Source organism: Catharus ustulatus, chromosome 4 (genome assembly GCF_009819885.2).
Source record: "Catharus ustulatus isolate bCatUst1 chromosome 4, bCatUst1.pri.v2, whole genome shotgun sequence".
NCBI classification, from domain to species: Eukaryota; Metazoa; Chordata; class Aves; order Passeriformes; family Turdidae; genus Catharus; species Catharus ustulatus.
Window position 1 is genome coordinate 57,367,133 of NC_046224.1, and position 12,497 is coordinate 57,379,629.

The window sequence follows — 12,497 nt, forward strand, 5'->3', positions numbered from 1 at the left end:
GTACCATGCCTGCTTTTTTACAGTAAGAAACAACCTTTTCCCTTGCAGAAGAGCCATGCCTTGAAAGCAGAGGTGAAAATTACCCTGCACTGATCCAGGAGCTCAGCCCTGGCAGGAAGGTGGCTGCTGCAGCTCCTCCAGTGGACCTTGCTATTCACTAGGTCCCTGAGGGGTAGAAAATGTCCAGCTTTTAGAAGTGGGTCAGGAAGATTGTGGTGGAATTGATGCATTTCCAAGCCTGCTGTGATGTTTGACTCAACTATTGGACAGCTGGGTTGGTTTTTTGCTGGGTGGGAATGTGCTCTGGATAGTAACACAAATTGTGCATAGTGACAGAAATGGAGTCTGGGAGCTGTTACTTGTCTAGGTTCTCCCCAGTTGTCTCTTTTCTTCCTTTTTCTCACCTAGCAGGGGTTGTTCTCCCCTATCTTTGCTCATTGTGGAAATTCCTTGGACAGCAGTGTTCCACCATAATTTAGCAGAAGTTTCACTGCTAGAATTTTTCACACTGGGTACTCCTCTTTTCCTACGTTGAATTAAGAGTTTCTGTGAGCTGAAAAAAAAGAAGTGGAAAGCAGACTTCTCTTCAGTATATTTTGAAAGCAGTTTCACAGAGGACTACCCCTTGTGGGAATGCTCTGATTTCAAAGATGGTTTGAGAAACTTCTAACCCATGTTGCTACTTCCCCTTCCACTGGGTCATTCAATCAGTTGGTCCTGTGCAGGGCTCTGAGAGGCAGTGGTATGGATAAGATCACCGAAATAAACTGGGGGAAAAAAACCAACAAATTGAACAAATGTAACTTTTGTTTCCCAAGTAAGTGTCTATTTCTGCCTTGGGAAGAACCATTACTCCGTATTCTGGGTCAGGAGGTAACTTCTGACCATTGAACTGTTGGTTTTCTGCTATATATACACCAGCTTTTAGTGGAAAAAATCCTGAAGCTAAAGTTTACTGTGACCGTCACAGCAAGTCTTGGTTTCTGGATGCCTCCCTTAATAAATCCTGCAGTTATGCATAAAGAAATGCAGAGCACTTCCAGTTGTTCATAGAGGCAGCAGGAGCTGTGGTTTGACTCTCTTAACATTATAAAATACTAACAGGGCACTGGCAAGTGAGGTATGCAGGATAAAAAAATACTGCATAATTTTGGACTGTGTTGAAGCCTAGGTTTCATTTGACCAATAATAAGAACAGTGATACTAATTATGAAGAAGGCCTGACAGCCACATCTGGCAGCCTATGAATGACATAGAAGATTTTATATATGGAACAAGATAGAGGGGAAAGATGGAGCTGAAATAGACAGTCATAATTATGTGCATCCCGTGAAAAATTATTTGGAATAAAGCCAGTTCTCATCTCTTTGTTTACAGTAAGGGCACAGGCACAACTGCTTTATTCTCAGAAGAAGGTTTGAGTGATTGCCTGGATGGAAGAAGAAAGTCTTAACTTTGCACAAAAATAAGGCTCAGTGCTATAAATGACAACTCAGCAGAAACTTAATAACCCAGTAAAAAATATTGACCTTTGCAAAAATGATTATTTCTTGACTAGAGTGGTATATTAGAAAACACATATTTCCTTCATTATTATTTATAAATTCTCTTATATCATATTGGATGTATCCAACTTCAGGAATATGATTTCTTGGCTGGTTTTAGAGGGGAAAATAAGTTTAATTTATTGTAATAGCAATTTATGATTGAGAAAATATTATTTGTGATAACAATTTATGATTGAGAAAATATTATTTGTGAGAAAGCTCCATATGATGAGTGGGGAAAGAAGGACTTTCATATCCCTTAAGTGAGTTATCAGGATACTTTGCAAATAAATAATGAGAGAGTTGTATCCATTTAAATTAATTAATAGAATTTCCTACCTGTGGAGGGTTTTCATATTTTTAGGCATTGATTCTGTCTCTCAAGAAAATTGATTTTTGCTGTTCAATGCTGTCATATTGGTTGAGGTATCAAAACTGAAACTCTTTACTCAGATTGGGAATGTGATATGGAAAGCAGCATTGAGTGCAGAGTTTCCTTGAAGAGCAAATTCTGAATGTAGAGGATTTGGGCCCAATATTTGGTGACCAGTTTGTGATTCAATGTCAGCCTTGCAAACCATAATATTAGAACTTTTATAAGCACACTCAATACAAATACCAACAATCTCAAAGTCCTACACTACTTAAGAAGAAAATGCCTTCATGAAGCCACTGTGGCTTTCAAAGGATTTTGTTGTCTTAGGCAAATGCAGACTAACTCTTTTTATCTTCAGAGCAGTCTATGCATATTAATTATTTCCCAAAATATCTTTGCAAATTGGGTGCTGTTATCTCTCACCTACAGACAGGGAAATTAAGAGTGTGTGATAGGAAAACATCAACACGCAAAGTGATTATATGCAATCCTTCACCTTTCCACATACCTCACCATGCACACACTGAAATACCAAAGTGGTTTTAGATGTGGCTGGGAAGGTAAGTTATTTACTCCATGTGGTACATACTGCCTCAGAACCTGCATTGCTCAAGTGCTGGAGTTGGTTCAGAGCTTGTTTCCTGTTTCTGCAGTGCTTAGTATTAATAGAGCCTCACTATAAATAGCTGGAGTTTAACATCTTGCTGGTTTTAATTTCTGTAGACCTATGCCCTCCTCCTGACTGTCTGCCAGGCTTGTAAACCAAAATGGCAATTTGACTCACCAGACCCAAGACAAAAATAATGCCTGAACATGGGAAAACTTTTCTTTCCCCAACAATGTTAGTGCAGTAAAGTACAGATGCTCTTATTCTAGTAAAGAACATAAATTTCCTTTTAAGTGACTACAACCACTAAAAGGGTGTTGAAAACCATGAATATAAATCTGTGACAAAGGACAAATGAAGATTCTGGAGGTTCTGAAGTTTTAGACCCCTCATCTGTGCAATTATGCTTACTTTCTCTCTGCTGGAATATAAACCCATGGCTCATTTCTGTATAGAAAGGTACAGTCATTTGCAGTGCATAAAACCTTGCATAGATATACACTAGAAAGACTGTTTGAAGTACTAAGTTCCAAAATTAGACAATGCTAGATCTCTGGGGGTAAAAATAAGTTTTAAAAATTATAAGTATGAATAGAATGTTATTTTTTTAGATTCAGGATAAAACAGCAAGTTTAAGTGGAATAGAAGCAGCATTTATATCCTTTTCACAGTCATATAATAATTTTTCATCCCAGAAACATCCAAGGGACTCTGTGGAATGCAGAACAGAATGGAGGAAAACAAGGAAGGAAAACCTAAGAGGAGTCTGCAAATGCAGCAACAGCTTTGAAGTCTTTCTGTTTTAAGCCACTATAAATTATTAAGAAGCATGCTGAAACTCCTGTGCATGGACCATATGCCTTTTTAGAAGTAATATGAAGTACCTGACAGCTTGGGTTTTACAACAAGGAAACAAACAAAGTTAAGACAGTATTGCAATATTGAGACTGGTATATTTTCTTCCAGAGCTGGAAGTTATAATTAGGCCTTTATTTTCACAACATGTTTTATCAGCCATATGCTCTACCTGTGTTGATTTGTTAAGCAGAGAACCAAAAGATTTTGCTTTACTGTTTAGGTAAGCATTCACAGAGGGACAGTGGTAATATTTAATGTATCCTGCATCTTAGCAGTACATGACTCTTCAAACAGAGCACCTTTCCTGTGAAGACATAGGGATTTGGGGTTGTTCAGCCTGGAGGAGAGAAGGCTCCAAGGAAATCCTAGAGCATCTTCCCACTAAACCCCACTACTGTGTCTCAAATTACCACGCCTTTTTAATTTTATTTTTTTTTACCTGGCTGTTGATTGTCACTACAGAATAAAAGATGAAATAGAAAAGTAGAACATTTTCTCAAGCACAGCTTGCTTTCTCTCTCCTTTCTGCTAATACGACCTTATGGACATTTGTTTTCACCTGTAGTTAATACAAATCAAAGCTAATGGTATCTAAATGACTGACATCAATTGGATAGCGAGACACATTTCACTAATCTGTGGTGATGATAATGAAGAGTATTCCAACTTCTAAAAGCAATTGGTCTCTGTTAAATGAGTACTGTTCTGCAAGACTTACCTAACAAAACTGATTAGAAGGAGCAACAATCCTTCAGTAAAACTAAGGGATGTGTTTGTTACCTTTATCTCAATATATTTTCGGTAAATTCCAAGAAGTTGCTTGCAATAGACCAAATGCTTCTGTGCCACAAGAAAGAGGGGTGAGGTTAGATTACCAACAAGGCAATGCATAGCAGGGATGTATCTTCCTTCAGTTATCCTACTGCTGTTCTTGCAAGATACATGTTAGCACCCATCTGTGTGATAGAGGGAGAAACCCTGGCTCTAGGGGGATACAAATAGGATTCTTTATTATAGTAGCTGGAAGTGGACAAAACCTGCTGCTGGATAGTCCCCATCATTATCTTCAATGGGGCCCAAAATGATAACAGGGAGAAAGAAGTTAAACACAGTATTGTTTCCTCTTACACAATCAAGCAAGGCAGAACAGAGATTTGTATTATATTGTATTAGAAGCATTGTTTGGATGAAAGAAACTTGCCATGGATTTTCTTCTGAGAGCTATCTGCCCATCCAGTTTTGTTCCAGCAGTTAATACTTGGGATTTGTCTGACCCCTCTTGGATTGCTTGTTGTGGGTTATTTCTGATGTTTGACTGCAATTCCCGCTGTTGACCCTGCAGCTCCTTCCTAAGATACGGCAGTAAATAACAAAATAACCCACGTGCATTTTTGGGTGGAAACCAGAATAATGCCACACATTGAGGCTGCCCCCAGCCCCCATTCTCACTCACACACACACACACACACACACTGCAGGGAACAAGCACCAGGCCTGAGCCCCTCTCCTCTTTGTGAGCCACTCCCCAGGCTAACAAGCAGAGCCTGCAGCCTCAGGCTGAAAATCACATTATGGCTCTGGGTACTGGGTCCTGTGTTTGCCTGCATCACGATTTTGAGTATGTGCCTCAAATTCACTTGCCTAGTCTGTGTATCAGTTTCACACACTGCAGTGGCTTTGTGCATTGTGGCTGCTGCTGCTATTGAAAGAGACTTTTCATCTGGAATGTGCATGAGAGTCTGAGATGAGTGAAATTCTTCTCTAATTAGTATCCTTTTGCTCTACCGGTTCTTGTCCTTCATTATGCTTCCCTGCTGGCAGAACTGGTTTGTGATTTAAATGCAGTTCACAGAAAATTCAAACTGTTTGATGAGTTATACAATAACTTAGGCCGGACTTGGCTTGGTTACTGTGTATTTAATATGGATTTTCTATATTACAGCTTACATTTTAATTCAGTTTTTATTTGGAGTTTCATACCTAAAAAAGGCAGCTGCCTCAGACAAATCTGTTCCAAATAAACTATAAAGAAGTTGATGTTTTTAATGTTTAGAAAGTTTAATAGATGTTCTTGTGTTAGGTGCTGAGTTAATGCATCTTCTTTCCTGTGGATTAATGCTCTAAAAATATATTAGTACACGTTTTTCTGTGAGGTACAGCACAAGATAATACTCAGAGAAATCAAAGCTAGATGCCTTGAACTCAGTATGGAACAGATTTGTAGTGCAACTATAGAGAAGGTAAAGTTAAATTTCAGCAGAAATATTCTTGACCAATGGCACCAACAGAAATGGTCTCACTCAAGGAGCTGGTAAAAATCAAGTCTTCTGAAGGTTGCTTCCATTAGTAAAAGGTCAATCCAAAGAGGTTTACTGGAGGAACAGTGGTTTACATGCAAAGTGATGCATTTGTTTTCTCACAAAGTGAACAAAGATTGCCTATAAAGTCCTGTTTCTCTTAATGCTTTGCATCTCCAGCAGCACGAGATGAATGCTTCCAAGACTTTCACACACTCTTGAGGCTGTCTTGCCAGCTGACCTGTCTCTCTTTCCCACCTCTCTGTTCCTCCACAAGGCTCCTGTTCTTCCTCCCACATGCAAATAAGGTACAGTTAAATCTAGTCTCCACCACTGCATTTCCCACCACTCCCACAAAAGCATTGCAGCTGGATGGCCCAGCTATTGCCCGAGCTGGGTTGGCCGTGGCTTGCTGGTGACCAGGCACCAGAGGGGTGTGTAACTCTTGCTGCACTTTTCCTGGGGTGGGAGGTGTGCTGCAAGGCTCTTAGCCAAGCAGTGCCATTTTCCAACCTTGATATAGTTTAAGTAGCATTGGCCGTGCTGTCTACATGTAAACTTATTTTTCTCCTCTCAGATCTCTTCTCCAGTTATTACACTAATCTTTTAATTGTTTAGGGTGATGTTTTCCAAGATAATATCTATCTCTGATTGACCTTTTACACTTAAAATGTTTTTCCTTTTCCTGATGTTGCCAAAGAACTCTCTGTCTGTGCCCAGAGATGGAGAATAAGAGGGAGTGAGAGTGTACAGAAAAGGAGGAAGGTTGTGCCAAAAGGGGAGGAAGTTTTTTACCCTGCCAAAGCAAGTGGAACAGAGCAGTTGCTGGTGTACAGCAGCTCAGAGCCAGCTTGAACCAGCTGCTCCAGGTCTGTGTGTAATTGGAGAGAAGAGAGACAGTAAGCTACTCTGGGAACCCTTCACCACACTGCAGCATACAAATGTTCTGCAATTACTGTGAATTTACTGTCTGCCTGGATCACAGGCTCTCACCTCACCCCTTTAAATATGTCACTGTGCTTCAGGGGGATTTTCTCAAGAAAAGGAGCTTTTGTGACCAATTTTCCCATTTCATGGAGTTGGCATGAGTGTCTTTTTTCAGGTGACCTTTATTTTCCAGAGTGACGCTGTAATAAGTTACCACTCACTGATAACATCGCAGAGAACAAAATTAGCACAGCTCCTACCATTTGGTTAAGATTTGTAGGGTGTTTCCTTAGCTGCTTTCGTTCCAGGAGCAAAGCTCTGTGTTTAAAGAGGTCAGTACAAAGTTCAGGAATAAGTGTCATATGCATGTCCACGTGCCCAGCCCTAGTCAGGTGACAGAAGTCAGGACATAAGCCAGTATTCATTTGAGTCACTGCTTTTTGTTGTATCTTTACAAAAGTCAAAGCTAATGTTTGCAATTGCAAGCAGACAAAAAGGATCCAGGAAATGATCTGGCTGCTTCATATTTATTGGGTACTGAAGGGATTGGCTGTAAGATATCAAGCCTCTTCTGGCAGAGAATGATTACAGAGACCAAAAGAGTGAGATCATTGGTACGTGGTGGCAGATGTCTCAACTGCACCATTTCTTCCCCCCTGCTCACTGCTGACACTGAAATCCACTCATTTGGCTTCTGCCTCATGATCCTTCACTACTGCATGTGTGGTATGGGAAGAACCACCACATCTTCTCTCTCATGCTGTGCCTCCCAGGGGTCAGGCATTGCTGGTGCTTCACACAGGTGGTCCACTGACATCAGCAGGTGGTATGTTACTGTCCTGCATGCCAAGAAAGCCTCCTGGAAAAGACTCAGCAGGATCCTCACCGTGTAGCACAGGACTTTGGAGGAAGCTGCTGCCCCGTCTTGTGCCCTGCAGATGCGGCTGTGCTGTACACATGGTTCTGTGGGTGCTGACAAAAGGCATCCGTGACCCTTGGGAGTCAAGGAAATTGTGAAGTCAGCAGCTTGCCTGAGCAGTCTGTAAAATCTCATTTTGGAGTATGTACAAGCCTAAGAGTGGCTGTGTATGCCAGCTGAAAGGTCTTGCTTGCCCACTTCCTATCTCTGACAGTGGTCAAAAAGAGATGTAAGAGCAGGGTAAGTACAGAGGGCTACTTCCCCAAAATATTCTCCCAAGCCCCATCAATTCATATTTCCTGGCAACTAAAGGTTGTGTTGGACTTCTGCTGAAGGGATACCATCCCTGGAGTGTAGCTGACTGCACTCCTCTTCTGTGAAGGATTCCTCTAACTAGCTGATGGCAAATGAGGCAGCAGGTTCCAAAACAGGAAGCCACCATTAGGGAAGCCCTAAAACCTTGGTTTTCCAAAGGTGAGGAAATCCCTGTGCAGTGAGAGCACTGCTTGTCAACTGGTTTGCCCCAAACTGCACCACATCACACTCCCTGACAGACTTCAAAGCTCTTAACAGAGTGCTATCACAATGGCACAGGTGCAGGCATTCTTCCTCTGAACATTGTGTTTGGTTAACCAGGTAAACAGATGCTCACAGACACTTGCTGTAAGAGTGACTGTAACCTCAAAGCAGCATAGCCTGCTGATTGCCTTTCTCAGCGATGAAAATTTAGACAATTTGGCAAAGAGGAATTATTATTGATGAAAGTATTGCAGCTCCATCCCTGGCATCAAAACTCACTTTTAAGTGCCAGGACTCAGAGATACCTTTTGAGAATGTTCTCGTCGGGGACTGCGTTTCGGCCAGCTCGTTTGATGTACCCTGGCGGGTCTGACAGGAGCTGGGGCTCCCCTAGCAGGGCAGGCACTGCGGAGTGAGCGGGGGAGAGAGCGCCGGCCCGGACGGGAACAGGAACGGGGCCGGGGTCTCCGGGCCAGGCTCCGGGAGGAAGCGGAGCGGGTGCGGTGCCCGCGGGGGAACTTGGCCCGGCTGGGAGAAAATCTCCGCGCACCGACGGGACGGGCGTGACTCGCCATGCAGGCGGGGAGCCTGGCCCGGGGCCGGCGGCCGCTGGGCAGGTACCGGGCAGGGCTGCGGGGGCGGTGCCCGGCCAGGTGCCGGCTCGGGAAGGGAAGGGCAGGGCAGGGCGGGGAGCGCGGCAGGTGAGGGCCGAGCGATGCAGGCGAGCGGCGAGCGAGGCGCTGCCCTCGGGGCGGTGCGGGGCGCCCTGCGGACCCCCCGGCCTCTCCCCCCATCCGCCTTTCTCCGTTTCTCCGCCGCGCCAAGGATGAGCGGAGCGGACGGCGCGGACTTCAGGAGGACGGCGTTCCGCAGGAAAACCAGCGGCGCTCCCGGGGCCGGCGGAGCCCCGGCCCGCAGCACGGCCGCAGGTACCGGCGGGGGAGCGGGGGAGGAAGCACCGGGCTGGCTGAGGGATGGGTGCGGGATGGGTGCCGGGGGCTTCCTGCGCCCGGCCAGGACAAACAGAAGGTGCTGCTCACTGCCACAGCCGGGACGGGTTCCCGCATCTCCTTGTGCCGAGCGGGGCCGCTGCTCGCAGGGCTGGGCTCGGGGGCTCATGGGGTGAGCCTTCGGAGCTCGTGTCTTCACGTACTCAAATTGTACTTTTTATTCATATCCCTGTTTGTTATGCTGTTACCTATTAGAATATTACAATATGTGGTTTTACATTTGTGACTTTAGTTCTTAGGATGGCAGGAAAGCGATGTTCGCCCCCTCACAGACCGTGTCTGGCACCTGCTCCTCCCCAGTGCCTCTCTCTTTTTTCCCCTTGAGCCTCAACCTGTGCTAGACTTGTTTGACTCGTTACACTTCAGCAGGCAGCTGTATAATGAGGAAAGGGACAATCCCACTCAGACTGGTTACCTGCATTCCCCTGGTCACTCTGAGAAAGTACTGTCATGAAATCTGAACTTCAGAAAGCTGTGCTTTATCAGCAGGTATTTCATGCATGAATTTCTAGGTCTGAACTCTGTGATGTGACAGCAAGTGCAATGTGCTGTCCTCGTGCCTGTGGTGTCATGGCAGTCTTGGTTTTATGGGTGTGTAAGGGCAAAGTGTGTGAAAAAAAGCTTGAAATTTCTGCTGTGTGGTTGTTATGGGAATTATGACATGTCAAATACTGGGGTGGGGTATTTTGGGGGACAGTCTTTCCATGACTTCCTGGGTAAGAGGCCTGCTTAATTTAACAGTGAGTATGCACAGAGAAGAGCAGGTGACCACAATGCTGTTCACAGCATCTTTTATTTTAGCTTTAATGTGTAGTGCACTTTGGATTTGTGCATGAAACCGCATTTTTTTATTGGTGGTGGGATTTCCCTCCCCCCCACCCCAAGGCTTTATGTGTTTGTTTACATTGGGAAAGAGGAATTGGTAATTGTGTTTGCAGCACGTAGACTTGGATTTTTAATCTCCTCAAATAGAGTTATGCTTACAACCTGGACTCTGTGTTTTCTGTTAGTTTGTAATTTGGTTTCTTTAGTCTTCTGCAGTTGTTGTCTGTTACCTTAGACTCCTGGGTAGTGTATTTATACTCATCTACAATCTATTTATTGCTACTCTTTTCATCCGTGCTCACACCAACTCCCCCAGGTGACTTATTTACTAAACGTCTGTGCAAGATGTAGCCTTTCAGTGTGACAGTTCTTGTCAGCTTTTGGGTTGCAGGAAGGTTGTGAGGGCCATAACAAGGAACAATATCCTGCTAATCAAATGTCCCTGCACTGCAATAACCAAATTTACAGTGGTTTCTTGTATTGCGACTTCTAAGTATGAAAACCTCACAAATTAAGATAAGGAACGAATCCCAAATATGTGGGAAATAAAAGGGAGATTCGGTGATGATTTCTCCATGTAAGTGCCTAAAGCCTCTCTTTTTTCCCCCCATTCATAATCCATTTCTCCCAGAAAATGAGATAAAGAAATCTTCTCAACACGACTTCTATTCTCAGATGGAACTTTGGTTCCCTGTCTGCTCTTCCTGTTGCTGAAGCTGCTGGAGCAAGCACTTCACCATCCTATCTATAAACCCAGGACAGCTTTGTAGCTTCCCTCTCTGTAGTCAGAATGTGACTGCACTTGCTTTCTGTGCTAACAAAAGCTCACCAGACTGCCTTGATTCTGCAATAAAATTAATTCACAGTTGTGACGTGAAGTTAGATGTGTTCTTTGTTCTATTAAAAAAAAAAAAAAAAAAAGAAAGGCATGTGTTTACGCTTTACTGGCTTATAAAATACTAACTGGATCTCTAAAGGGTTTTCTAATGCAGCACTATGCCTTTGACCTGCTTGAAAATCTTACAGGGAAAGGAGTTAATGTAGCCCATCTCCAATCCTTGTCTCTGTCAAATGTTGTGCAATATGAGAGTTACTGACATTACTGTCTGAGGGACAGTACTGGGGCAATTGTCTCAGATCTGTATCTGGAAAGGAACTTGAGAAAGTAAATCTGTTTTATGAGCTGTAAGTGCATTTGAAACAATTCTGGATGATGCATATGGCAAGCATATCAGGGGAACTCTTCTCAAACTAGTAAATTGTGTGTTAATTGGTGCAAAAACATGATAAAGACTATTGTAACTACTGTGCACTCAATAGTTGCCTCACAACTTTTGACATTGGACTGATGAAGGAGGGAATGTCGCAGCTTTTGTGTCCTGGGAGGCAGAAGATCAAGGAGTGTTTCTGTTCTTGGTGTTGCTTGAAAACATTTCTGATGCTGAAATGAGTATCAGCCTTCTGTTGTGCACTGCAATCAAAGTGTCTGACATATAATAGAAAAATCTTTCTGCTCTTCCACATACTATAACCCGAATTCACTTTCACTGCCATGTGCCAAGTGACAATTGTAATTTATTAACCTGTGAGTTTGAAAAAGCTTGGTGTGTTTTTGCTTACAGGACAAAGCAAAATGTATTTCTTATTAGAAGTTGCCATTAATTTAAAAGTTTAGATGAAAGTGTACTTGAATCTTCAGAGATACTTTGAAATGGATGGAAAATGTCAAACCTGGTATCTGGAGACAGTTTAGAGAAAGGCGTTGTGTGGAATGATATGATTAACAACTTGTTTTTGAAGGGGATAACTCTTGTGGATTTGGTGTCTCTTTTTTTTTCCTGATAAATTAGAATTCAGACTTTGTGCGACTTGAGTGAATCTTTACTTCAACTGTGTGTGTGCATGTTAACTCAAAATTAGCCTCCTGCCAAGAAACAGGTGTAGGGCACAGCTTGCTGGTTCAGCACTTGGATAAGCCAAGAGCTCTGCAAGGGGCGAGTGCGGCACCCCTAGGATGCTGCAGAGGATCCAGCTGTCCTAGGAGGTTCTGTCTGTGCTTAGCCAACTTAATTAAGGTGTGAAGCCATCACTTAGAATACAGGGACACAGTAACTCACTTTCATAGCAAGAAATAGCTCATTCCTGTCATCACAGCAGTCACCTCTGGCCTTGCTGCGCATAAACCAGATTAATTTTTGTGCCATCCAAATCTTGCGCTGCTTCCCTGGCTTTGCGTGCTGAAGTGCAACTTTTCACGCTTTCTGGAGAGTTTTCCTCTGACCACCGACTTCTGAATGTGCATCTGCTGGCTCTGTGCTGTCTGTTGGCAGCCTCAGACATTGCAGAGTGCCTCGTGGGGAGCTGAGGTAATTTGCATTCAGGACAGCATTCACTGCAGCAAGGTGTCTTCTAACACTGACAGGAGAAAAAAATAGTTCCCCACTGATGCTGTTGTATCTCTGCCTGTAAATGGGTATGAAATGATGGGATTATGTTAAAGAAACCTCAGTAATCTTTTGGGTTTTCCACCTTGCAGTAGGAGATAACTGAGACTCTATTAGCATGCTGCTCTAGCCTTTGAAAAAAAGTCTTTGTTGTTTATATTTTTAAAT